The sequence below is a fragment of the Canis lupus genome, chromosome 7, assembly GCF_011100685.1.
Source record: "Canis lupus familiaris isolate Mischka breed German Shepherd chromosome 7, alternate assembly UU_Cfam_GSD_1.0, whole genome shotgun sequence".
Classification (NCBI taxonomy): Eukaryota; Metazoa; Chordata; class Mammalia; order Carnivora; family Canidae; genus Canis; species Canis lupus.
In genome coordinates, this window is record NC_049228.1 from 45974216 (window position 1) to 46000562 (window position 26347).

At 40.8% G+C, this 26347-nt stretch overlaps 1 long non-coding RNA gene across 2 annotated transcripts; it reads left to right on the forward strand.

The window, feature by feature from the left end:
- The first annotated feature begins 5129 nt into the window (after nucleotides 1-5129).
- On the forward strand, nucleotides 5130-24627 carry LOC111096751. Of its 2 annotated transcripts, none has more exons than XR_005362435.1 (3): nucleotides 5130-8922; nucleotides 12553-12656; nucleotides 20462-24627. It is a non-coding gene; the product is annotated as an uncharacterized LOC111096751 (long non-coding RNA). The 2 variants fall into 2 exon arrangements; XR_005362436.1 differs by lacking the exon at nucleotides 5130-8922 and adding an exon at nucleotides 11387-11430.
- The last annotated feature ends 1720 nt before the right edge of the window (nucleotides 24628-26347 follow it).

The following is a 26347-nucleotide window of genomic DNA, read 5'->3' on the forward strand; positions in this document are numbered from 1 at the left end:
ATTGAATGGTGGTGGGTGATTCTCTAGAACACAAGGTAGAAAAGGGGACCCCACGTGGGGGGTATAGTATGAAAGAAGAAAGCAAGTTTGAGGGTAGCTAGAAGCTTGTTGTGTGGACTAGATAGGATAAGACAAGAAAATAAGTTGGAAAAAAAAGCAGATCACACAGGAGACTATTTAAAGAGGTGAGAATTATCCTAGTATGGCAGAGGTGATCCAAAGACAGGTCTTAAGCTAGGAAGTAACATGATTGAATTTTCATTTTATATATGTTCTCTGATTGCGGGTGTGAAGGAGGAATTAACAGAGGACAAGGAAGATGGTAGGGAGACTGGTTAGAAAAACTTTCCAAGAGTCCATATGAAGGATGCTAAGAGCCCAAATAGTAAAATTGCAACAACACATTTGAAAGAGCATTGATTTAGGAACTTGATGGACCTGGGATGCTACTTAGAAACTATATGACCCATGACAAGTCATTTAGCCTAGTCATGCCTTAGGTATCCTCAGCTCTGAAAAGGAAATAATGTTATCTACCTACCAAGATTATTATGAAGATAAGCTGAAATAATTTTCAAAAAGTTTTTAACACAATGTCTCATGTACAAAGGGACTCAGTAAAACATAGCCAGTATAGATGCATAGCAATGATGATGAAGGATGCAAAGATGTGACAGGCACTAAAGAAGTAGAATCTACCGGATAGGACTTGGCCCCTGATTTCATGTTGAGAGTTAAAGAAAGAGGAATCAAGGATTATACTTCTCTTTTTTACAAAAATTGACAGGTAACTAAGGGGAAGAGGAGATTTGGGGGAAAAGTGATGAATTCGAGTGGAAATACGTAGTGAGTGGTTTGATAAAAGCATATTGAATTCAACTCCAGCATTTAAAAAATTGGGTGGGCGAGAGAAGCCCAGGTATGGCCAGGGAGATGGGAGAAAGGTGGAAATGAGGAGGACATGGAAATCAGAGGATGAGAGCATTTGAGGAAGAAGGAAGGGCATCATGGATAATATGTAAATATAAATGTAAAAACAGAGATTACATAAGAAAATCATGGGTTTGCATTCATTTGAGTTAGGAAGTTAGGAAGTCCTTGGTTTCCTTGGGTTGTTGTGGGCCAAAAGCCTTGCTTGTTTGTTTTTTTAAATATATATTTTTTTATTCATGAGAGACAGAGAGGCAGAGACATAGGCAGAGGAAGAAGCAGACTCCCTGCAGGAAGCCCAATTCAGGATTTGATCCTAGGACCCCGGGCATCGTGACCTGAGCTGAAGGCAGATGCTCAACCGCTGAGCTACCCAGGGGCCCCCAAAGCCTTGTTATGACAATTGAGAAGCGAGCAGATAAAGGAATGATACGAGACAAGTACAGAATATTATTTGGAGGAGAATGGGGGAAAAAAAAAACAAAAAGATAAAGCATTGAGAGAGGGTTTTAAAAGATAGGAAGGGTAACTAGAAAATACTTATAGGTGTAGGAAATGAGCAATGGGGAAACAGTTTAAAAATACATGCAAAAAAGGAAATAACTGATGAATGAAGGCAAGAGAAGAATTCAGAGCACACACAGGTGAAGGGATTAGCTCTGAGTAGGTGATGGAATAGCTCTTCTTGTTGATAAAAATATGCCGATATGCATGGCAGCTGTGGTAGGCAGAATAATCTCCCAACAGAGGTCCATGTCTAATCCCTAGAACACGTGAGTGTGTCATGATACGTGGCAAAAGGGACTTTACAGATGCAATTAAGGTTACAGACCTTCAGATAGGGAGATTATCCTGGATTATCCAGGTGAACACAGTCTAATCTCATGAGCCCTTAAAAGCAGAGAACTTTCTCTGGCTGAAGTGATAGAGAGATGGCAGAAAAAAGAAGTTGGGGAAATTCGAAGGATGAGAGGGGCCACATGGAAAGCATAAGAAAAAATGTAGGCAGTCTTCAGGATCAAAGACTAGCCCCTGGATGACCTCAGTCCCCAAATCACAGGGATCTGAATTTGGCCAGAGCCTCAGAAGGAAACACAACCTTGCCAACACTTTAATTTCAGTCTAGTGAAACTATACTGAGGACCCAAATAATCCAAACAGACCCAGGCTCTCATACACAGAACTGACTGCTAAGGTTTTGATAGTTTGTTAAGGCAACACTAGAAAATTCATACACCAGCTGATAGCCTACAGGTAAGAGGGAGGGTGGAGGTGGAAATAAGTGCCCAAGGACAACCAGCCCTTTGTACCTGCTTTTCAGTTACTTAACCAGCAAGGCTTTTGACCTGCCCTGGTTGTCGGTTTTTGCTGCAGATTTGTGGCACAAAGGTGTGGGCAATGATTGTCCAAAGTTATGCTAATGCTGAGAGAGCAAGAGTAGAATATAACCTTTCCCTCCAATTTTACCCCTCACTGCCCTCTATAGCTGAGTCACTCCCAATGTATCAGTCTCATGAGGCTTCCTCACTTGTGATTGTTATTAGTTCCTGGAATTCATTAGCTTTTCACATCTACAGCTCTTCAAGAGTTGATTCACTGTGGGAGGGAGCCAAGAACTGCCCTATTTCTCTATCTTGGCAAAGTGGAATCCTTGGATCTATTCTGTTTGCCAGGATCTTATGACCTCATCTAATCAGATACAAGCTTCACATGATAACATTTTACTATGGTTTAACAAAGAAGCAGACTAAATCATAATATATAAGTAATTGCCTGAGGGAACACAGCTAGTAGGTGACACAGCCAGTTGGTCCTGGGTGTTCCTAAAATATGATACCTGTTCTCTTAGGGTAGCATGCTGCCACAAAAATATTTGCATTTTAAGTCTTCTCACTCAATACAGAAAGAGATGTTGATCTGAGGCAAAGGTATTTCAAGTATTGGAGGTCCAGGAGAATTGAGAAGGTAATCATATCTTGCTGACAGCTTCCATTGTGTGCAGAGAAAACACTGACAATCATGTTAGGAAAAACCAAAGGTGACTACTTCTAGAACTTTCTTAAGCCCAGGGTAAAGAATTATTCATCGTTCCCTATAACAATAATCCTGGATGATTATGGATAAAAGTCAGAGGCAGCTCTTTTCTTAGGATGGAGCCCAACAAGCTCAAATCTATCAGCTGCATGACTAACTGAAATTTCTGTGCCTTAGTCTTCTCATCAGGAAATTTGGGATATAATGTTTTTGGATTTTTTTTTCTCTGGCAGATGTCTGAAAAAGATGATCCCTTAGGGCCCCTTTAGCCCCAAGATATGGAATTTTCTGAATTTCAGTTGAGTTTTACCAAGGCTGTGCTGTAGACAGTAGAGTCTGCCATGGAAGATCTTCCCAACTGGGAAGTGAGCTAACCCGCTGGCATTTTTCATTTGAGTAAATCTCACTTCTTAAACATTTCCCTTTACTTAATGCAGCTTGATAAGCAGCAATGAACTTCCAAGTTACCTCCCTGTGAATAATGTCCTATTGCCTATCTGCATTGTTGTTGCATGTCACAGAGGAACTCCATAAAGCTAACATATGACCCAGGTGTCAAAATATCATTTCAAGAAATAACTTGGAAATGAATTTTGATCACCAGGACACAGTCTATCCACTTAGCCCAGGGAGACTTAGTGCTTCCTGTGGCTCACTTGGATCTGAAAATAGCATCCTAAAGCAAATGTGGAGGAAGTAATTAATTGTGTAAAATAACACAGAGATTTTACCCTGAATTGCAGAATTGCCTATATCCCAACCCTGTTGGGACTTTTATAAGAGCGATCTTTTCCCGTGGTGAGGAAATCTAAGCCAGCCATGAAAATGACCACTGGCCAAACTGTCCCTGGCCTAAGGAAATGGAGGAGGCAAGTCCTAATGAGACATTAAACATAGTCTTTCTTCTTTTCTTCCCCCATGAGCTTTTAAGTCTAAGGAACTGTCTCCTTCTCTTCCTCTGTCTTGGCCTCTTTCTTTCCTTTTCATTTTTTTTCTTCTCTAGGTTTAGGATCCTTATTCTACAACTTTTACCGTGAAGTTTTATTGACTTAGATCAGATCATCCCTAAGAGCAGGTTTGAATGGGGGAGACCTGGAAGAGTGTAGGAAGACGTTAGTTTTGCTTCAGTGAATGCCCTAGAGAAAACAGAATGGAAGAAGCATATAAAATAGTAACTATGATAATGAAGTTAATAGGTAATTTGATATTATATTTGGTGAGAACTAGGTCCTTCTGACACCAAGACTCTAGGAGTCTATAAAGACCACTACTACTCAGGTCACTACTACTGCTACTGCCAATACAAATGTTATTATTACTACTAACCATAATAATGAAAATCCATCTAAATTACTCCATTATTTTGTCAAAGTGCTTTTCTATTTTTAATTTTATTTGACCCTTACAAGTATATAAGGCAGGTAGGTAAACTATGGTATTATTATCCTTCACTTTGTTGACACTGGAAGCAGCTGGCACTCAAAGAAGCCAGTGATGCCACTCAAATGCACAGTCCTGAGAATACTCAGGACTGAACCAAGCCTCTTGATTCACTGTTTGGGCTCATTGCATTATACATTACTGTAAGGCTTCATTCATAATAGGATCTTTTGGGGAAACAAATTTTGAGGACCAATGGTTAAAGAGGTAGAGGAGGGAAAAGGCATACAAGGGTGAATACAATTACAGAATTGGAAAGGGGTTGAGCTTTCCCCACCAGAGGCTGTTTCTCCTGGGAGATACTTGGGGGCAAGAGAGGATGGGTAGCTGTTGGGAAGACCACAGGCCAAACTTTGCAACTATTTCTCCTGGCTCAGCATTCCTTCTGTGTGCTGTCAGCAAAAAAGGAACAGACAGAGGTGATGTTTTCATTGAAAATCAATTCGCCCAATGTGCACAAGATCACCACAACAAGGCCCCCAAATGGGCCAATTCCCTGCGATTTTCCGCAGAATTACCCTCCATTGGTCTTCACGGTCAACTAAGCTTATCTCTTGGAGAGAACAGAGTCCAGGGTGGCTGAGTTATACTCTGATGCCAACTGTAAAATTTCCTGTTGTCCTGACAGCTTGTGAGACATGCAGGGAAATGCGGCATGTGCTGGAGATGCTAACCAGAGTGTCTGACATCAAAGCATCTGAAGTCTGGTGCTAGGTAAAGAAAAGGATGAGTGTATCAAGCCTAGATCAGTTCAACTATCAGACTGCCAAGAGAAGGTTAAAGACTTTGGGGAGAAAAATAAAACAGACAAAAACCAACAAAAAATTCCGTTCTCCCTTAGAAAGAAATCACACAGTTTTAGGATGGTGTTGGCTGAAAACCTAGATGTCCTGCTGCCCAAACGAAACAAGTAAGGATGTCTGAATAGTCCTTTAAAGTCTACAAAGAACTTGTACCTGCAGGATCTTATTTGGGTTCTATAATATCCCTAGGAGTAAGTTATAAGACATTTTATCCCTGTCTTCCTTGTAAGTGAACTAAAACAGAGTCTAGAAGGTTTGTCCAAAGCCACAAATGAATTGGTTATGGAGTTAGGCCTTATACCAGGCCTCTTGACAGTTGTCTATTGGCTTTCACGCCCTCCCATGCCCTGGCTGTTTTGTGTCATGCAAACTAGTTCTTTCCTCCTAGTTCTGTAATATATGTAGTTAGTGACTTCTCATAGGGCACTGGATGAGGCATTGGCAGGAAGTCACAGTTCTTGATTTTCAGACATTGACTGCCAGACTGCAGTGCAGGGAACGTGTCACTGTTTTAAGAATGCATTCTGATGGAAGTAGGGCCAGGAGCCATGAAGCATAAATCCTAACTATCCAAAGGCAACTCACTCTTTTATGTGTATTGGGACCACGTCTACTAGCCCCAGGCCTCTTCTCAGGACTGCAGGTCCTCCTATTTTTTAGACATGGGCACACTCCGGAATTCCTGAATCATGAACTTATGCCCTTTGCAGCACTGCATTCTCTCCTCTCAATCTAGAACCTTATATACAGTTTGATTTTTCCAGTCTCCCTGTCACTACATTAAATAATTTATTGTTATTTCTCTGACTTTTGATTGATTGACTCTGTCCAAGTACCTTCCTTGGACCAATATTTTTGGCTCTACCTTAGACCTACCACACAGCTTCTCTACTCCTTTTTTCTCTGGTTCTTAGTAAATGCTTGACTTTTAACTGGCTAGGCCCAAGAACTCTAATTTGTTCAACAAATCCTTGTGGGACACCTACCAGACATAAGCCTGTGCTGTCTCAGCAATGTTTGGAGAGACTAGTGCCTTTATTCTTGGTCTTGCGAAGAGAGAAGACACTAAGGCATTTTATCTTAACATCTTGTCCTATTTCAGCAGTTCCAAAGCAGAATAAATGGAGCTGGATAGCATTCCCTACTTGGAAGGATGTTGGTATGACTGCTTAATAGAGTTGGAAGGAGGGCTCTGTTGCAATTCTTCATTTCCTTTGTCTATTATTGCAGGTTTTCATTAACCTTTGAGGTTTCTTCATTTTGTGGTTTGCATTTTAAGCATTTTCTGGTTTTGCAACTGCCTAGCAAATAATTCCTTTTGATCCAACTGTTTCCCTCAATTACTATTATATTTAACTCTTCTGTGAAATAGCAAACTCCACACCCCCTGGATATCTCAAACCATGGTTCCACCCATCTGTAGCCCTTATGGTTCAGGGTTTCATTTAGGAACTGAGCTCCATGTATTTGAGGAAATGGTCCAAGAATGCTCGATTCTGCTTCTCTCCCCAGCTGGACAAGTTCTCTTCCTTCTTCTAATCCTGACTGAAATGAAGAAGAAAGAAGGACAAAAGGGGAAGGAAGGAAGGAACATATATCTCATAGTATATATCATCCCCTCCACAAATCCTGCCTCACATGTGGATTTCTGCATTGTCCAATTTAGGATGATCTTTGACTCCCCTAGTCATTCAAATACTAGCACTTTGGGGCACCTGGGTGGCTTAGTTAGTGTCTGCCTTCAGCTCAGATCATGATCCTGGGGTCCTGGGATTGAGCCCCACATTGGGCTCCCTGCTCAGTGGAGAATCTCCTTCTCCCTCTCCTACTGCTGTTCCCCCTACTTCTGCTCTCTTTTTCTTGGTCAAATATATAAGTAAGATCTTTAAAAAACAAACACAAATATTAGCACTTTGTAAATTTTAGTCAAAGACAACCCTGGACAAAAATGTAAATTAGGCAATTTTAATTTTGTATTATAGTATTGATAAAATAGCTAATACTTATGGAATACTAATTATGTCTTAGCAATTATTTAAAAATCATTCATTATCTCATTTAATTTTTACTGCAAAAGTTTGAATTAAGGGTATTATGTTCGTCTTACAGAAGAGGAAGCTGTGGTTTGAAAGATAATGTAAGTTGCCTTCTCAAGGTGTCACTGTTAGGAAATGGCAGAATGAGACTGAATCCAAGTCTTTCTTATTCTGAGGTCTTGGATTTCTCAGTATATTAATGCAAATAGATAGAGGGTGCCATTGCCAATTCCTGTGAGCCACCTCCTTACCTTGTAAATAGCTCAGGAGCCCTCAGTAACCCATGGCACTCAGACAAAAGGCCTGGATAAGGACCCTCTGTTGATCTATATGTTGCTTCTATCTAAAAATTATTTTCTCCTACTTTTTAGAGAAATATATCCATGGAAGTTAGAGTATTTTCTTCCCAGAGTCCTGGGGCATGTGTACCCCCCTTTAAAGACCATGGTCTCAGCCACAGGGAACCACTGAAGGTTATTCAGTGAGTGGCAGGCTGTGGAGAAGGACACTATCATGAAGGTTTCAAGAATGGGAGGGGTATGAGGTTTAATGGGGAGGGCAGAAGGCTGTTGGAGCTGTTTAGGCAAGATGTGGAGAGGCAGAGGTGATCTGGAGAGAGAAGGAGATAGCCAGGTGAGATTTTTGGAGGGTGAAATTTAGGAACTGCTGGCTGCTTGAATGCAGGCGGTACAGTGTATTCCTGTCAAGAATATTTGCATTTTAAGAGAGGCTGCCTGGGGGAATTGCAGGCTACCTCCAGGGCAAGAGGAGATGTATTTTAGGTAAGGGTTACATCATCCTGTTTGCTGTCACCTTTGCCTGAGTGCACCCTTGCCTGAGTGTACCCTTGCTGCTCACCTTGCAGAAGCTTCTGAGGGGTTTGGGGGGCTTGTAAGTCCAGCTCCTTGGAGAGCCAATCCCTGAGACCCACTGGGAAAGCACAGACCATTCTCATCCTGAGAGCCACTCAGTTAGGGAAAAGGATTAGCAAAGAATTAGAGGCTGCTTCCATGACCCTTTCTCTACTGCCAGGGAATTCTCTGTAAGGCTGAAGGGAGAGTCTACATACAGGGCAAATCCAGGTTGATTGTCCCCTGTCTCTCCTGTTAATCGCATACTTGTGAAATCATAGTACTCTGGAAGCCTCAGAATGATAGAAGTGATAAGAAATGACAGCCATGAAGTAGCATCCAACCAACCTCTACCCATTGCTCTAATCTAATCTAATCTAATCTAATCTAATCTAATTTGTTATCTAAGAGAGCAAGAGGTGGTCCTGTTCACTGTGCTGCTTGTAGCACCTAAAGTAGTGCCTGCCCTTCAGTGGGCTATCCACAGAGATTACTGCATAAGTAAATTAATGGACCAATGACAAAGTCTTTCTGTAGAGATGCTCGCTTCTTCCCACCTCAACATTTCCAAAGGCAATGTGTCCACTGTGTCCCAAGATGGTATTTTGCATTGTTCAATGATTATATTAAGAGCAAATTTTTCTTGTCCTTTAATAAAATATTTCTCCTTGTAATTCTCTGTGGTCTTGGGTTTGCACTGGAGGGACTCAGAACAAAGCTACTTCCTTTTCCACGTGGCACAGCTTCAAATCCTTGAAGACAGCTATTTTCCCACTGAGATTCCTCCTTGGGCCAACTCCAGCTGGTTTATTCAACCATACCTCTCAGGTATGATGTGGTTTCCAGATTCTTCACCCTCCTCATCCAGTCCTTCGATGAAAATCACTGGTGTATTAACAGGACAAGTCATCATAGTAGTAGCAAGTTTACCAGTAGCAACTTACATAATATTGCCAGGCATACTAATAATGTTTTCCACTTGTGTTGTGGTTAATAAAGGACTTTCACAGCTATTGTCTTATTTTACTCTCATGGTAACACTGGGAGGTCAATACTACAGTCTCTCACTTTACAGAAGAGGGAACTGAATATATCACTTGCCCAAGTTCTCATATCCAGCACTCTGCCTTCAAGCCAGTGTGCAATACTCTTTCTGCTACAACATGTCTTTTTTAATGTGTTGCCAAAGACTAAATACTCCAGATGTGGCCAGGAACACCACAAATCTTCATGGGAAAAGAAGAGAAGGCAGAAGCAAGAGCAAAGAGCTGCCTGGCATGGGAGGCAGGTGGTGTGTGAAGGGCTGCTGGGCAAGGCTGGTGCTGATGGCTGGTGGTGCCTGTGCATGCATGCTAGAACCCCAGGGAGTTTTCACTTCTCTCCTCCTTTCTCCCTCCTTCCATCTCCAGGCTAGGCACCAGACGTTCTTCCCCTCTGCAGCTAGGGGGGAGCCCCCAAAGCAGGGCAGCTGAGGAGGTGCTCACCTGGGGCCTGCCGCAGATTCCTAGGCCCTCTCTGGGCACTGGGTCTTTCCCACTTCCCCTCTTGAGTCACCATTCTGTGTTAGCCCCTGGAGAACACTTTTCTGGATTTCCTCCCAGAAAATTTAATTTAACAAATTCATAATCCCTCTTTCAGTTCTCAAAACATACCACCGAACAGTGTTGGGCAACTGAATTTTCCTGCAAATTTCCAGCAGGTCAAAGCTTACGAAGCATAAAGCATATCTAACTGAACTGGACAGCCCAGCCTACCTGCGCCGGGAGAGATCAGCCCACTGTGGGCTGGATGTGCAGAAACACAATGTTCCCATTCAATGGGGGTTTCAAAGTGTTTGTTTCCTGGAATGGGGGCCAGCAGCCCAAGTGCTGTGGCTGGAAAAGGCCTTCAGGATTTATGAGCCTGCAGAAACTCTGTGTGCTGCTCATGTAATAAGAGGGAGACAGAACGTTCTGTCACCACGTCAGGTTCTCATGCACCAGGCCTTCTGGGAATGTTTCCCCAGTCTGAGAATTGAAGGCAGATGGAGGCAAGTTCTTTGGTTCACTTGCACCATCTTCTCTCCTTCTCAGATGCTCCTCAAATCCAGTGAACCAGGAGGTACTCGAAGAAGAAAGAGCACAAAGCAAACAAACACTGCCCAAGGCACAGCCTTCACACAAAGGCTATTCTGATGCTGGTTACCCCAGGCTGACACCTCAATGGCTCAACCGCTTAATGGGTCAATCAACAAAGACACAGTGATCATCCAAAGGGGCTGGGACTGGCATTGGAGAGGATGGATAGAACAAAACCCTTAACAGAGGCTGTGCTTCTATGTATGTGCTTACCTTGGGCATGAGTAGACACCCGCAAGAGTGGAAACAGTAAGAGACAGTTAATTATTAATCAGGACTAGATCCCCTGGCGTTAGTGCCTACCTGCTCCAGGTGGGCAGAGGAGCAACTGCTTTCATCTGGTAGAACAAAGGATGGGATTCCAGAGGCCAGGGGGCTTTACCTGGACTGGAAAACTAGACAGAATGGAAACATCCAGGGGCCAGGAAGAACAGTCCAAAGACAGTTGTCCCCTGCTTTTCAAAAGTTTGTGTTATATCACTTGGCTTCTATGAAAGCCCTATGTTAGCACCTGTTTTTGCTAGCCGAAAGAAATCCAAAGAGGATTTTCGCTTTTGTGAAAAGAGAAGTGAAATGCAAAACTAATATTCATTGTTTTACAGCCATCGGTTATGGTTGCAGAGGCAGCACACACCCCGAGGCGTGCAGGCGGCCCCAGCAAGCACACTCAGCAATCTTGGCATCAACTGCCAAGGCTTTAAACTGTGTCCGGATGCTTTGTCTTGATTGATTTCTGTGCAGCCATTAACAAGATGTGTCCTAAGTTATCAGAAAAGTCTCAGAGAGGTTATTTTGGGGGTCTGGGAACACTCAAACATTTCTCCGTATAAATTAATGGTTAACAGCTTCTTCACTTTCAGCTGTTTCAACTTACGAACAATTTCACAGGAACACCTTGCTTTTAGATAGTGGGAAACCTGTAAATACAGCCTAATCAAGGAGCTAGAAGCCCCAATGACTGAGGGCCCCTGAAGCATGGCATGAATGTGAATAGGGTAGGAAGTTATAAAAATGAGATGGGGATTATTGTTCCCTCTCAGGAGCTGAGTAAAATGCTACCAGGCAACTTTCCTAATGAGCTGAATCATGTGTACACAATCTGTGTTTTAACTTCCTGGTGACCAACAATTAAGTTAGTCTCTGCCAGGGGCCAGCACACTCTTTCTTTGAGGGTCAGGCAATAACCATTGCAGGCTTTGCGGGCTGTATGTTCTCTGTTGTAAGTACTCAACTCTGTGGCAGTGGGAATGCAGCCACAGACAATATGTTAATGAATGAGAGGGGCTGGGTTTAAATAAAACTTTATAGATGGATACTAAAATTTGAATTTCATGTAATTTTCATGGGACATGGAATATCATTCTTCTTTTGATTTTTTTTTCCAACCCATTTGAAAATATAAAAGCCACTCTTCGCTTGTAGGCCACACAAAATAGGCAGCAGACTGGATTTGGCCCACCGCCATGGTTGCCAACTCCTGGTCTAGGGAGAAAGAGTATCGCGCTAGTGGCAAAAAAAAAAAAAAAAAGGAAGGAAGGAGAGGAAGATGGAGAAAAATGGTATTTATTAAGTACTGACATTTACCTCTCTGTGAGTTTAGAGTCATTTGCTCTTTGCTTGCTTCACATAGGTAAGTGGTTCTTAAAAAGAACATCTCTTAAAAATATTAAAAAGGAATGTATTTTTTTAATTAAGCCCTGCTGATGGTAATTCATAGCTACACTGGTTTGTGAATGTTTTATCTCAATTACGTTAGCCATCATTGGCTACACTTTCCCTGAGGGCCAGCACCTGTGCTATGGCCACTGTATTTATATTGGCTCCCACAGACTTTTTTATGGAGTGGGCCTATGGTAATTTATTATTGTGTTGAATCAGCAAATTTGAGAGTATTCTATGGGCACAGTACTAAGTATTAAAGGGAACACATAATGAAAATATAAGACTTGGACCATAAACCATAAACCAATCTCTCTGGAATTTTGAGTCCTGGTTTATTGTTTTTAAAATGTATCATAAATGCTCAGCAATTTCAGCCCCAATTTTCTTTCTTTTTAACATAATGATGCTTTCCTATTTATTCACTTCTATTCCCCACTGATCCTTTCTTCCTCTTTGGTGACACCTTCCCACACCAGCCAGTTTGATCTCTCTGTTCCATGATCATAGCACATGCATAACTTACAGCATGTTTGCTTGTATTTTCTTCCCCCTATTTATGACACACACCAGAGGTTGCCTCTTCTTTGCCCTTTCCAGCAGTCTACATCCACACTCTAAGGTCAGGCTTGGGACCTATTTTCACTTAGATACATTCTTTTTCTCCTTTTAACTCTTCCAGTACTGGAGTCCTGGCCTGGTCATTTTCTTTCATTTTGCATGTCAGATCCACAGATGAAGGTGGAGACAACCTTAACTTGTGAGCAGAGATGACTTCTCGGCCCGGTAAGTTCTAGCCAGTAGTTAGCACGTGGTCACTGAGACTATACTTGAGAATATAATCATGCCAAACCCTTGTATCATTAAAATGACAATTAGAGGGGCACCTGGCTGGCTCAGTCAGTGGAGCATGCAACTGTTGATCTTGGGGTTGTAAGCTCAAGCCCCACATTAGGTGTAGATATTACTTAAAAATGTTTTTTCATCTTTAAAAAACTAAAACAGTAAAAATTAAAAATAAAATGACTAGTACTAGAGAGAATAGGGATAATAGGATGGAGAGAGAAGATTCAAAGAGTGGGTAAGGGAAATGGGCAGGAAATCTTAGAACACATACTAACATGTTTATTTATTTATTTATTTTTTAAAAAGATTTTATTTATGTATTCATGAGAGACACAGAGAGAGAGAGAGAGAGAGAGAGAGAGGCAGAGACACAGGCAGAGGGAGAAGCAGGCTCCATGCAAGGAGCCCTACATGGGACTCAATCCCAGGTCTCCAGGATCACACCCTGGGCTGTAGGCAGCACTAAACCACTGCACCACCAGGGCTGCCCACTAACATGTTTAATACAACAACAAAACACAAGATGGAGTGATGTGGAATTAGAAAATCTGTCCTCACCCTCATGTCTTTCTAGAAGTTCAGGGAAACTAATTTCAAATAAAAATTAGAAACGTATCAACTTTTAAATCTTTTAAAATCTGTTACAGTAAAAAAGAGAATTAAGAGATAAGAATGAAAATATGCCAGTAAAACATGCCCACAAAACAAAACTCCAGGCTGCTGTTTCAAAATGAGCTAAAAGAGAGGAAGAAAACATTACAAGATACAAAAAAAGAATAGCATGAATTAGAAACCCTGAGAAATGAAGAGACAGGACTCAGGGACAGATTTGAAATCAATAAAAACATGTCACAAATGAAAATGAAAGCAGAAGGAATACCGGTGCGAATGAACACAAACAAAAATACCTGAAGAGAAATCGAAGGTTAAGTGGAGAAAAACATTTAAAAGAAAAAAGGAGTAAAGCAAAGAGAGAAAAAAGGATGTGTGATAGCGTGACTAAAATTGGAGCTACACAAAAGAAGATCCTGGAAGGTAACAGGAGTCATCGAAGAAGAAAACCAAAGCCAAGAAGCAGAGTAAAGAATCCTAAAAGATAGGGTTCAGAAAAGCTTTCCTTAAAAAAAACATTTTAAGTCACATATTTAAGAGAATAGTGACCAACACCTAAACATATTCTAGTAAAATGATTGGATGTAAAGAAAAAGCAAAAGCAAGGGACTTACAAGGAAAGAACATTAGATCATAATTTTCAAAAGTAGCATTTCATGTCCGAGGAGACAGAAGAGCGTCTTTGAAAGACTCAGGGAAAGAAGGTGCGAGACATGAATTTTATACACAACAAATAGACTTTCAAGTGTAAAGGGCACCACCAACCCATTGACCTGCAAGGACTCAGGAAATTATACTCCCAAGAATCTTTTCTTAGGAATTTGCTTGATTTTGAGCTTCAGACACCAAAACTGACTGAATTCCAGTGATGAAGTATTAGATAGCTACTTTTAGAACTAAGATTAAGTGTGTGTCAAAAGAGAACAAGTATATGTGTTATGTTCTGAAACTGTGGACAGAGAAGAGCAATAAAGATGGGAAGAAGAGAAAAGCTCAGTCCATTTTTTCCCACTTTTTAGAAAATCGTATTGATGATGGCATTACGTTGTTCTACTGAGACTGTGGTATACATGATGTCGAGTAGAAAAAGATGAATAATTATGGTTCATAGATTTTGTTTGCCTTTACATCCTTAAGATTCTTTTTTTAAAAAAGATTTTATTTATTTATTCATGAGAAACACAGAGAGAGGCAGAGACATAGGCAGAGGGAGAAGCAGACTCCATGCAGGAAGTCTGATGTGGGACTCAATCCCAGGACCCTGGGATCAGGGCCTGGGCCAAAGGCAGGTGCTCAACCGCTGAGCCACCCAGGCATTCCTGTCCTTAAGATTCTTGATATGAAAGAAGAACGTAGATGTAAGTTTTAGTAAAAACTCTTCTGATTCAGATTCAGGAATTTGATTTAGAAGTATCAGCATGAACACACACACACACACACACACACACACACACACCCCAAGTTCATACTGATATTTTCACTTCAAATCTATTTTAGATTATTTATCTATCTATCCCTAGTGCTTAGAATTTGGCCTTGAAATACCATTTCTCACTTAAAAATGAAGCAATGCAAAACAAGAGCTCTTAGAGAAATGGCTTAAGGTCTGGACAGAAAAAATCACAAGATGAGCTTAGAACATCTCATCACATCAGAATGCCAAGAAGCTATCAAAGCCTACTAGGTTATATGAAACTGCTGGGGTTAGACAAAAAGGATTTAGGAGCCAACTTGAAGAGACTCCAACTGGCCACAGATGGGCCAATTTGAGCTTTAATAATGAAAATCATTGCAATGGAGTGAAACCCTTCAAATATGTTTAAATCCCTGAGTTCAAAATAATATTTAACAAGACCAGTTGGTCACTTTTGGAGGATGATAGGAAGGAAGCTATTATCCAGAAAATAAAAGGAAGAATTAAATACTTCTTTTACTTTTCTTATATAAACTGTACCACCAGGTGACTAAAGAGGAGACAAGGGAAAGCACCTCTTTATAAAACCATGCCAACTCATCAGTGGAAAGTAATGATGTTATTAAAATGTCACCACTTTTCAAATCCTAATAAATTAATAGCTCTAGGCATTGAGCATCAATAGCTGTTAACATTGCAGAGAGACAAACAGACATTGTGTGCCTCTTGAATGGATACAATTCCACCTACAATCTTTTCTAAGGGATTAGACCTGAGTCCAGCTATTTCTGGATATAGCTCTGGATCTATTGCCAATTTTCAGGGAATTATGAGGACAGAGGAACATGTTGAACTATACCAGGAGTATGCAGCATCCATATTGTGACATCTCTGCAGGTCAGTAGCCAAGGTTCTTCAACAGGACCGTGGAAAGAAGAGTATGGATGAATGGGAAAAATGTAGATTCAAAGAGATCTAAACGACGTAGTGAGTTGAAAAATTGGGGAAGACTAGCTCTTCATGTCTAGGAAGGTACACTTGGCTGATGAAACCATAAAGAAGTGCATTGAAGTGATTTCTATAAAAGTCAGGAGACTTTTGGAGGAGGGATGGGCTGAGTTGGGATGTGGATCATGGAGCACTTCTAGGGTAGCTTAATAGTTTCTATTTTTTGACCTGGGTGGTGCTTATAGAGTGTTTACCTTACAATGATTCAAGAAACCATATTTGGTGTGGTTTCTGTATTAGTGTTTTATTTTACAATAAATAGTTTTAAAAAATAAAATGAAATGTCCCCAGAGACCTAAAGAGTTTAGAGAGCCTTTGGGAGCCTCATGGGTATTTCTGAACATGTACATTTCCTTGGTCACCATGAACACAACAGTGTATAACTGACATTCTCCTAAGCCAAAGGCTCTCACTTGGGCAGAAAAAGAAGCAGAGTCTCTTCCCCTAGCTGTGTGGGTCACCACCACTCCATGCCAGCCTCCATGAAGATGTTTGTGCCTGGATGGGTGTGATAGGGTAGAAGGTGGTGATGGAAAAAGCAACAGAAGGTGTGTACATATGTTGCTGTATCGAGGAAAATTCACTTACTTAAGAGCAATACATTTTAGTGTTTTGAGTCAAGATAACAGTAAACTATTAGGCACAAACAGCTTCTATTCAGATTGTCACATATATTGCAGGGAAATAAATATTGGTTTGGAGGTACAGTGATAATATTCACAGGCACCAGCAGCCCCCATTTATCCTCACCAGTGGCTCTCCATGTGCCCACTTCAACTGGCTTTGTCTGTGGCACTTTGTCACTCTCCCTCACCCCTTCCAGGTGAAGAGTTACTTTCTGAGCTCTGAAGTCATTATTATTCCCTCCCCATCAGCTCTAGGACATGGGCATGCTAACCATGGTGAGACTTGAGGAACACCAAGGGCGTGCATGGTAGGACCAGAAAAAGATCAGACTGGGACTCCAGGCTGGGTTCCATCATTAATTAGTAAACATGTGAATATGGCTGATTCATTTCAGCTCCCTGTGCTCTGTTTTACCATTTGTAAATGGGACTTGAGCTATAATCTTTCTAAGGTTTCTTCCAAAATAGCAGTCTATTATTAATTGAAACAGTCTTTGGCATCAAGAAAGAGAAACACATTACCAAGTGTGACATCACCAAGATTATGGTCCATTATAGAAAAGTACTTGGCTAAGAGCTAACATGTACAAGTTCTAATCCAAGCTATGCCTTTAATAACTGTGTATTTAAAAAACAAGTCCTTTATCTTGTTGAGCCTGTCTCCTCATGCTAAAATGTGAATAACACTCATGTTTTAAGACTTTAAATGTAAGTGAAAAGAAATTACAGCCTAGGAAAAAAAATATTTGCCAGTCACATACCCAATAAAGTCTTATGTTTAAGATATATAAAACATTCTCAAAATTCAGCATTAAAACAAATCTAATTAGAAAAGGGGCAAAATTCATGCATAGACATTTCACTGAAGAGGATATACAGATGGCAAACGCATGAAAAGATGTTCAGCATTATTAGCCAATATAGAAATGCAAATTTAAACCACAATGATTATCATTGTACCTATCAGAATGGCTAAAATGGAAGGTAGTCAGGGATCCCTGGGTAGCTCAGTGGTTTAGTGCCTGCCTTTGGACCAGGGCACGGTCCTGGGGTTCCGGGATCGAATCCCACATCGGGCTCCCTGCATGGAGCCTGCTTCTCCCTCTGCCTGCCTCTCTGCCTCTGTGTGTGTGCGTGTGTCTCTCATGAATAAATAAATAAAATCTTTAAAAAAAAATAAAATGGAACAAACAAACATCACATGTTAGCAAGGATGCAGAGAAACTGGATTATTCTTACATCGTTGGTGAGAATGTAAAATGATATATCCTCTCAAAAAATCATTTATCATTTCCATTCAAAACTAAAAATGGACTGACCATATATAGCCCATCAATCAGAGTTTGGGACAATTTTTCCAGATAAATTAAAATTTATTTTCACACAGTTACTTGTATATCCATGTTCATAGCAACTTTATTTGTAATAGCCCAATGTTCTTCATTAGAAATTACCCAAATGTCCTTCAATGGGTGCATAGTCAAAAAACCCCAGTATACCCATTCTGTAGACCACTACTTAGCAATGAGGTGAAACCCACTACTGAACACATGCAACTTAGATAAATCTCAAAAAAAATTATGCTAAGTGGAAACAAAATGCCAATTCGATAGCACAGGTGTAAGTCAACTACTCTGATACTGTGGTATACTGGAATTAAACAATTGAGAAATGAATGGCAGATGATGAGAACCAGGTTTTTCTCTGTTGGAGTGGGAGGGTACAGATAAGCAAGAGAAGAAGGCTAGAATGATCATGTGATAATTTATTACAGTTAGAGATACAGTTTAGACTCATGTTTAGCTTAATAGAGATACAGATGGTGGCATATAAAAATATTTATATATAGTGTACATACACAGGTTAGTATATACATATATATTTCCTTGCTTTGCCAGCTGAGAGGGCCAAGTAGTAATGGCACACCAATAGCGATATGAAAACCTAGTGCCCATATCTTGGCTTCTAATACCATTCTTGAATAAAAGAAACTTAAATTCTTAGAGAAACGATTAATTCTAGGACTGGCACAGGAAATATACGAGATGAGCCTGGAACATCTTATGCCATCTTATAAGTGAAAAAGTGCCACCAACTCCCACCTTCCCCCAACAAAAAAGTTATGCACACACAATGATGAGGATATGTCAAAGTAATATAGGAGCCAATTAAAAGAACTCCCAATGGTGATAATTCTAATAATTTAAGCAACAAAATAAACCAGTTGGTATTAGAATATAACACAGAATATAAAATCAATATCCATGAGTCCATATTAATATAAATCAATCATTGAATAAATGGGTATAAAAGACAAATTCTATATAATTTCACTTACAGGAGATATCTAGAGTAGTCAAACTCAGAGAAACAGAAAGTAGAATGCCAGGAACTGTGGAGAGGGGGCCATGGGGACCTGCTGTGAATGCATAACAGCGTTTCCATTTTGCAAGATGAAAAAAGTTTTGGGGATGAGTTGCACAACAATGTGAATATACTTAACACTACTGAAGTGTGTGCACTTGAAACTGGTCAAGATGCTAAATTTTATGTCATGCATTTTACCACAATTAAACTTTTTACAAAGATTTTTTTAAAAAGACATTTTTGGAAAAACTGGTGGAAGCTGAAGCCTGTATTTCAGCTAATAACATTGTTCCAAGGTTAATTTCTTAATTTTGGTAATTGTACAATGGCTATGTAAGAAGTTAACATGAAGGGAAAGCTGGGTGGAGGCATTAAATAGAACCCTGTACTGTTTTAGCAACTTTTCTGTAAGCCTAAAATTATTTCAAAATCAAAAGTATAAAAAAACCACTCTGTGCATAAGAATTTCAAGTAATTTATGTAGATACACAGCCCCAAAGGAGAGAAGGATAACTTCATTTCTTAAGTGTGGGTTCCATGTAGTAAGTTCCTTCCAAGGAACAAATTATGAAAAAGGATGAGGGGTGGAAGCAACTTGCCAGCCAGGTGGTCAAGGTTAAAATCAGCAGTGATGTCTTGACAGTATGTATACTTTACCTCCGTGGTCATCCTCTCAAAAACATATGACCCCAATCTAATGAGAAAAACACCAGATAAACCCAACTTAAGGACACACGTAGCCAATACTCCTCAAAATGGTCAAGGTTATTAAAAAGTAAGGACAGTCTGAGAACCTGTCACAGCTAAGAGGAGCCTAAGGAGACATGACTAAATGTAATGTGGTCTCCTGGAGAGGATTCTAGAACGTAAAAATGGGCATTAGCTAAAAACTAAAGACACTTGAATAATGTATAGTTAATAATAATGTAATAATTTGTTTTATTAATTGTGACAGATGCCACACTATAAGTAATAATGTTACTAATAAGGGAAACTGGCCTTATTACAGGGTTTGCGGGAACTCTCTGTACTATCTTGGCAATTTTTTGTAAATCTACAACTGTTCTAAAAATAGACCCTATTTTAAAAAGGCTACATATTGTACAATTCCATTTATGTAATATTCTTGAAATGAGAAAATCGTTGAGCTGAAGTACACATTAGCGGTTGCCAGGGATTAGGATGGTGAGGGAGGGAGTGGTCAGCAGAGGGAAATCTCTGTGGTGATGGTTTACTGATTGTGGGGGTGATTACACAGGGCTATCCATGTGACAAAACTGCACAGATCTGTACGTGTGCGCAAACACACACAAGTGAGTTCATATATAACCGGTAAAACCTGAATAAGCTCAGTGAACTGTGCCAACATCAATTTCTTGGTTTTGTTATCATACTGTGATTGTAGGGGATGTCGACATGGGGTTGGGGGAGGCAGTTGGGAGAAGGTTGTTCTGGACTTCCGTGTACATACCTGAGCATCCTCCTGTGAATCCATAATTATTTCAAAATGAAAGTTCCCAAGGAGACCTTCTGAGGCATCAGATGTCTACCTGCTTAGCAAGTGATATTCACAGGGATGTGAATCTGAAACTACTTGATGTTTGCACAGGCTGGTGTCTGGTTGTATTAGGATTGTCCAGAGGAGGAATGGAATCAATAGATTATATTTATATACAAACAGAGAGGAAGATAGAAAGATAGATTGATTTTTTTTATAGGAATTGGCTCACATGGTAATGGAGGCTGAGAGGTCCCACAGTCTGTCATCTGTAAGCTGGAGACCCAGGAAAGCCAGTGGTGTCCTTCGGTCCTCACTCGAAGGCCTGAGAACCAGGGGAGCCAATGGCATGAATCCCAGTCGGAGGGCAGAGGATGAAATGTTCCATCTCATCAGTAAGGCAGAAAAGGAGGTGAATTCCACCTTCCTCCTCTTGTTCTATTCAGGCCCTGGTGGCACTGGATGAGGCCCACCCACAGCCGGGAGGGCAACCCACTTAACTCCGTCTACTGATTCAAACACTAATCTCACCTAGAAACACCCTCACAGACACACTCGAAAGAAGTGTTTCACCTGGGCATCCTGTGGTCCCTCAGGCTGACACATAAAATTAACCATCACAACTGCTTTCATTGGTTTCTTACAACTGTCTAGTTTGGGGATGGATTTAGGGTCTTCTGGAGTAGTATTAATGAATGCAGTGAGGGAAAACTTGGGAGACAGGTCTTGGGGGTTTCAGGGGCAAGGGCAGCATGGATGGTCTGAGAAGTAGCAACAGAGATCATCTCTACGTTCCAGAGATACACAGATCTCATTTTTTTTTCTAAGCTTTTGTTCTTACAAAAATGATTTTGCGAGAATGAGAAAAGGATGTCTATCTGGTACAGATGCCAGAGCAAGGGCACAGAGCTTGACAAGCAGTGTGCAGGCTGGATTTCAGCTCCAACTTACTTTCTCAGCCAGGTCTGCTTGTGCAGAACACAACCTCTACAACCAGACATGGTAGCTCTGGCTAAGGATTATACTGTGTCATAGGTGGTATTATTAAGAAAAGTAACCAAAAGGATGGTTTGAGAATTTGTAGGTTGTAGTCATGAAACTTCCCAGAGGAGGTGGGGTTTGAACTTTAAAAGATGAGAAGTTGGGCAGATAGAGAATGGGAGCAGGGGGTTCATGATCTAGATTTGCTTGCATAAAATTGAGTGGTACTTTGTCTTCCTTACTCATCCTTGTATCTTGGAGGACTTGGCAGGGTGCAGATAGTGAAAGAAAGATGGAAAAAAAGGAAGGGAAAACTTGATTATAGGTCCTCATGATTCTTTTTTCTTACCACTGATTTCTTCTATACCCTCACATCCTTTGATCAGATCAGGATAGGATAGACTATGTTGAGGTGACGACCCCAACATGTCATTGGTTGTACACAATGATGGGGGTTCAATGGAAACTCAAGGTGGGACCTGTTTGGAAGGCACCAAGGTGACAGCATTGGATACTCTAGACTGCAGATACCCTTGAAAATTTAACCTCCCATTCGAGAGTAAGCAAGCGAAACTCCAGTAAGTTTTGCATGTGGGCATAGAACTCTTCAGTGACCGGGCAGAAATACATCCCAGGTCTCTTGATTCTTGTTTTATTGCTCTATCCACTAAAAACAGGAGAACGAGTTTTAAAATATCAGTTTTAAAATATCAAGCTTAGTAGTGACAGAAGATGTGTGGCTTCTGACTCTTTGGAGATTTTACTATTTCTAATTTGTTACTCTCCAATTTAGCATAGATGAATGTCAATAACACTTGGAACCTGTTTTTCCTTTAATTAATTCTGCAAATAAAAGCCCCCATGACACACTTAAGCCGAGTACGGCCACACTGTATAGCAATTAGAACCCTGGATGTGGGCATTTCCCATAAAAGTGAAGGTGTTACTAGCAACAGTGGGATGCATACCACTGTTTGCCCCCTTCTTGACCCCTTTCGCACTGGGTCATTATCTCATCTAACCTATGAAGAGCCTTCTGTGACCTTGGGCAAATCCTTTAGCTATTCGTATCCCATTGTCCTCACTCTCTATCACATGTGTGACAGGTTAAAAATTTTGAAGTCATAACTGATTTCCAATATGCCCACTCTGCTACTGGTGTCCTTCCCCAGTACAGGCAGTGTGGCTGGTTTGGGCTCAGCCCCTCAGAGCATATATTCAACAGCAGAAAGCAGAAGGGGAAAAAAATGAAAAAGACTTTTTCCCCCTGGCTTTTCAGTTTCAAATGCCTAAAAACTAGGGATGTAGAAAGGACTCGGGCACAGAGAAACAATTTGGATGGAAGGCGGAGCAAGGTTTTCCAAGTGACCCTTCCTTCCTCCCCCTCTAGATTAGAAAGTGGAACCTTTAGGCCTGGAACTACGATTCTGCTCTGCTGGTGCAACAGGGGCTTAAAAATTAATAACGTTGGGTTGCAGAAAAATTTAACGATATCTATTCCTTCCACTCATCTGTTTGTAGACTGAGATTCATACCAGCCCCATGTGTGAACCCATCTGACTTTCCTGAGAATCTTTGTCAGCACATTGCCAATCTGTGGCCTGATTAAAAACCTCCAAAAGATGGGCCAATCCATTCCAAGGCAACAGCTTTGTCCCTGCTGGTGGGAAGAGATTAGGGGTACTCTGGGAAGTCATTGCTGATTTCAGAAATACCACTGGTCTAATGAACCCGAGTTAGAAAGAAGACTCTATAAGGCTTTAAATTTTCCTGGTTCAGTGCAAGATAGTTGGCAGAGAGGGAAAAGAGGGCAAATTCTACTTTGTTAGGAGTTGCTGACTAAATTCTCTGAGTCTCGGGAGGCTACCTATAGCGCTAGTGCTCTGACCATCCTGAGGCTGCCCTGATAATCTCTCCTGACGACTGCCATTCATTCCACCAGACTTCTGTTATTCCACTGTGAGTGCTACAAATACTGAATGTTTCAATAAATGTCACAGCAGGTCCGATTGATAGTTAGGGATCAGAGCTGCTCCTGGTATTTCCTATGTGCCTTGTTGGCTTTTGGAGGTGGAACATCCGATTAGACAAAAAGAATGAAAAATAAATAACTATATATATGTTTAACATACTCTCCAAGTGGAATGTGTAAATTATACTTTAAAAGGGCCTTAAGAAACAACTTGACTCTAAACACAAAATTGGAACAGAGTGGGAAGAGAAGAAAGTGCCAGCCTGGGGGCTCCCTGCTTCTTCTGAGACCCCATCACTCTTACCAGTTGCCACATTTCACTTAGAACTGCTAGTTCGCATTTCACACAGGCCTGTAAGTTCCTTCAGAACAAGGCCTTCTTGCTTCTGGCCCTTGCCCTCGGGGTCTTGTTCAGACTGGTAGACTTTGGCTAGGTGATCCATAACTGTCTGTGGTTGATTAAAAAGCCTTCCCTATCACTGCAAACTTTAAATCCAGCCAGGGATCTATCCTTCAGATACCTGACATCTTGGGATATTTAGTAAGAAAGCATAATCCCCATCCATAATGTTCTAAAAATTTAGGACAGGATGGGTCTCCAACATTATACAACAAACTTTGATTGCTTTCAGCAGAGGTCTGACTGGTTCTTTGAATCAGCCGTTGGCTTTATGTCCAGGTGTAATATATTCCGAACAGTAACCCAGTAAATCAGACTCAAAATCTTGCACCAAATGTACTTCCCAGATTCATGCAAAAGGCAGAGGTTTGGTTAGAATTTTCTCAATGATTCTATATCCAGTTTGTGTGAGCAAAGACCCCCCAAATACTATTAAACTCCTTAGTGATGTGAACCAGATGGAAAATAAAACAAAAGAATTCACAACTCATGTTAGACTGAATTGAATGTCTTTAATTTCACACAATGAATAACATATGAATAGGATTAACTTTTTTTTTTTAATAGTTAAGTGCTCTATACTGTGCTAACCTGATCTGGTAGCGAAAAAGACTGAGCTTTCTTTTAGAAAAAATGTTTAAAACCCAACATCTAAGACCATGGAGGAGCATGACAGTAAAGCATGCCAGATGTATCTACGCCTCAAATAACAGCAAGTCCGTGTTCATTTTAAATGTACAAAAATGCTTTATGAATAAAAACTGTTACAAAAAGAACATTTCAAACAATGTACAATTTTCTTGCCTCTATATTCAATAAAATACAAATACATTTTTTGTTCTAAAATATGTTTACATACAATCAAAGTAGAACATGCAAATTACACTTTAAAAAAGGCTTTTAAAAACCACTTATGAATACAAACTAAAAATTAGCCAGCACGACTTGTAAGACAATCTTGTGCCCCATTTTTTTCTTTTGAAATATATATATACATATTTAACACATCATGTGCATTTATTATTATTTAAGAAATAGATTTTTTTAAAAAAGGAAGAAAAGAAAGACACCAACCTAGGTTGGAACTGCCCTTCTGTGTTGACCGGTGGCAGCTCTTCTCAATCCTTCCCCCCCTGTAGTGTTTATTATACCTGGGGAAGTGGGCAATCGAAATCCAGGAAGTTTCTTCCTTGGTTGATATGTGCTTCTAAGACTGTTCCCCAAATGACCGAGTCCCATGGGAGAGAAGACTCATCAGTGGGGCGAACTCTCCAAGAAACAAGAGGCAGAGGGAGCCTTTTATTGTGGAAAGAAACTTTAAAAAACACCAAGAAAATGCTACGGTATATTACAGTTTGAGTTTCTAGGCACTGTGATGACATTATCTGTAAGCTCTGGCATTTGGACCATTGTGATACTATAGGGTAGTGTTGAGAATAATGTCTATATTTATCTACTTTTACATGATGAGAAGCACTGAAAATCCTGCAATGTAACACTTAAATGGCTTTTGAGGCATTTCGGCTTCTGCCACCCCGTCTCTCTCCATGCTACAGTTGGCATTTAAAGGCTTTGGAAATATATGTATGGACTTTAGACAGTTCCCAGGTAAATCTTCCTAGTGGTAGGGAAAAAATATTCTCCAAAAAACTCATTATCTGGATATTATTGGGTAATAAGCTGTAGGAGTGGGATTTTCTACTAAAGTACTAAAAACCAAATCCTTTATGATCTGCATGTAGTACATCACCTTATACTATAATTCTGTCACCACTTGCTTATCATATTTATAGAGCCAGCAATGTGCAGAACACAAATTCCGACTGCCATCGAACATGGCCTCCCACTCCGGACAGCAGCCAAGTTAGCATGCTAATCCTCTGTCAGCCCTTAGTCACCTACTCTGGGCTGTCAGTGGCTGTTGAGTCCCGGTCCTGCCAAGTCACACACCAGCTCCTGACATGCTCTCCTTTCTTTTGACCTATCTTCCTTGGGTAGTAGTCAGAGCCATGCTATTAGACGAAGTTAGACTTCGGTATCTTTCATTTGAGATGAGGGATTGAAAAGCAAGTGGCTCCTTGGCCACTTAGGAAGGTGGATCAGAGACCCATCATCACCTTCAAGGAGGGTTTTTCATCTCGATTTCATCCTTTGCTCACCCTTGATCAGACTCCCTAAGAGTGGGTTCATACCTGCTTGCTGAAGGAAAGTATTCCAGGGCGGGGGGCGGGGGGGCACAACAAAACCCAAGAGATTGCTCATGAAATAACTTGTGGGGGTGTTTATGGAGTCCCCTGCATCCCAAATGACATCACCTCTAAATGAAAATAGAGCCCCGGATGTCAGTATTGACTGGCTAGAGACTCCTCGATCTGGGTCAAGATTGCTGGGTTCTCATCCTGGGTCTGAGCCACTGAGAGGTGAAACTAGACTGGCCCAGTGTTCAGCCTGGACAGGAGAGGAGAGGCTGGTGGAAAGGCGTTAGTTAGAGAATAAAGAAATGGTTGTACCAAGGAGATGAGGAATGGAAGGTATAAGAAAAAATAACGTGACTCTGAAGTAGAGCTGGGCAAGTGAGAGAGGAAGCTGGCAGGTGCCAGGACTTGCTTCCACCTTCCATGGGCTATTCAGCAGGTCTCACTCTGGGTCCTCTGCAGTTTTCTAGTCTATTCTTAGGGGTCATAAGTGTAGAGGATTTGAATTTAACTCACATGACAACTGTAGAATTGAATTTACATAGAAGCGACAAGCCT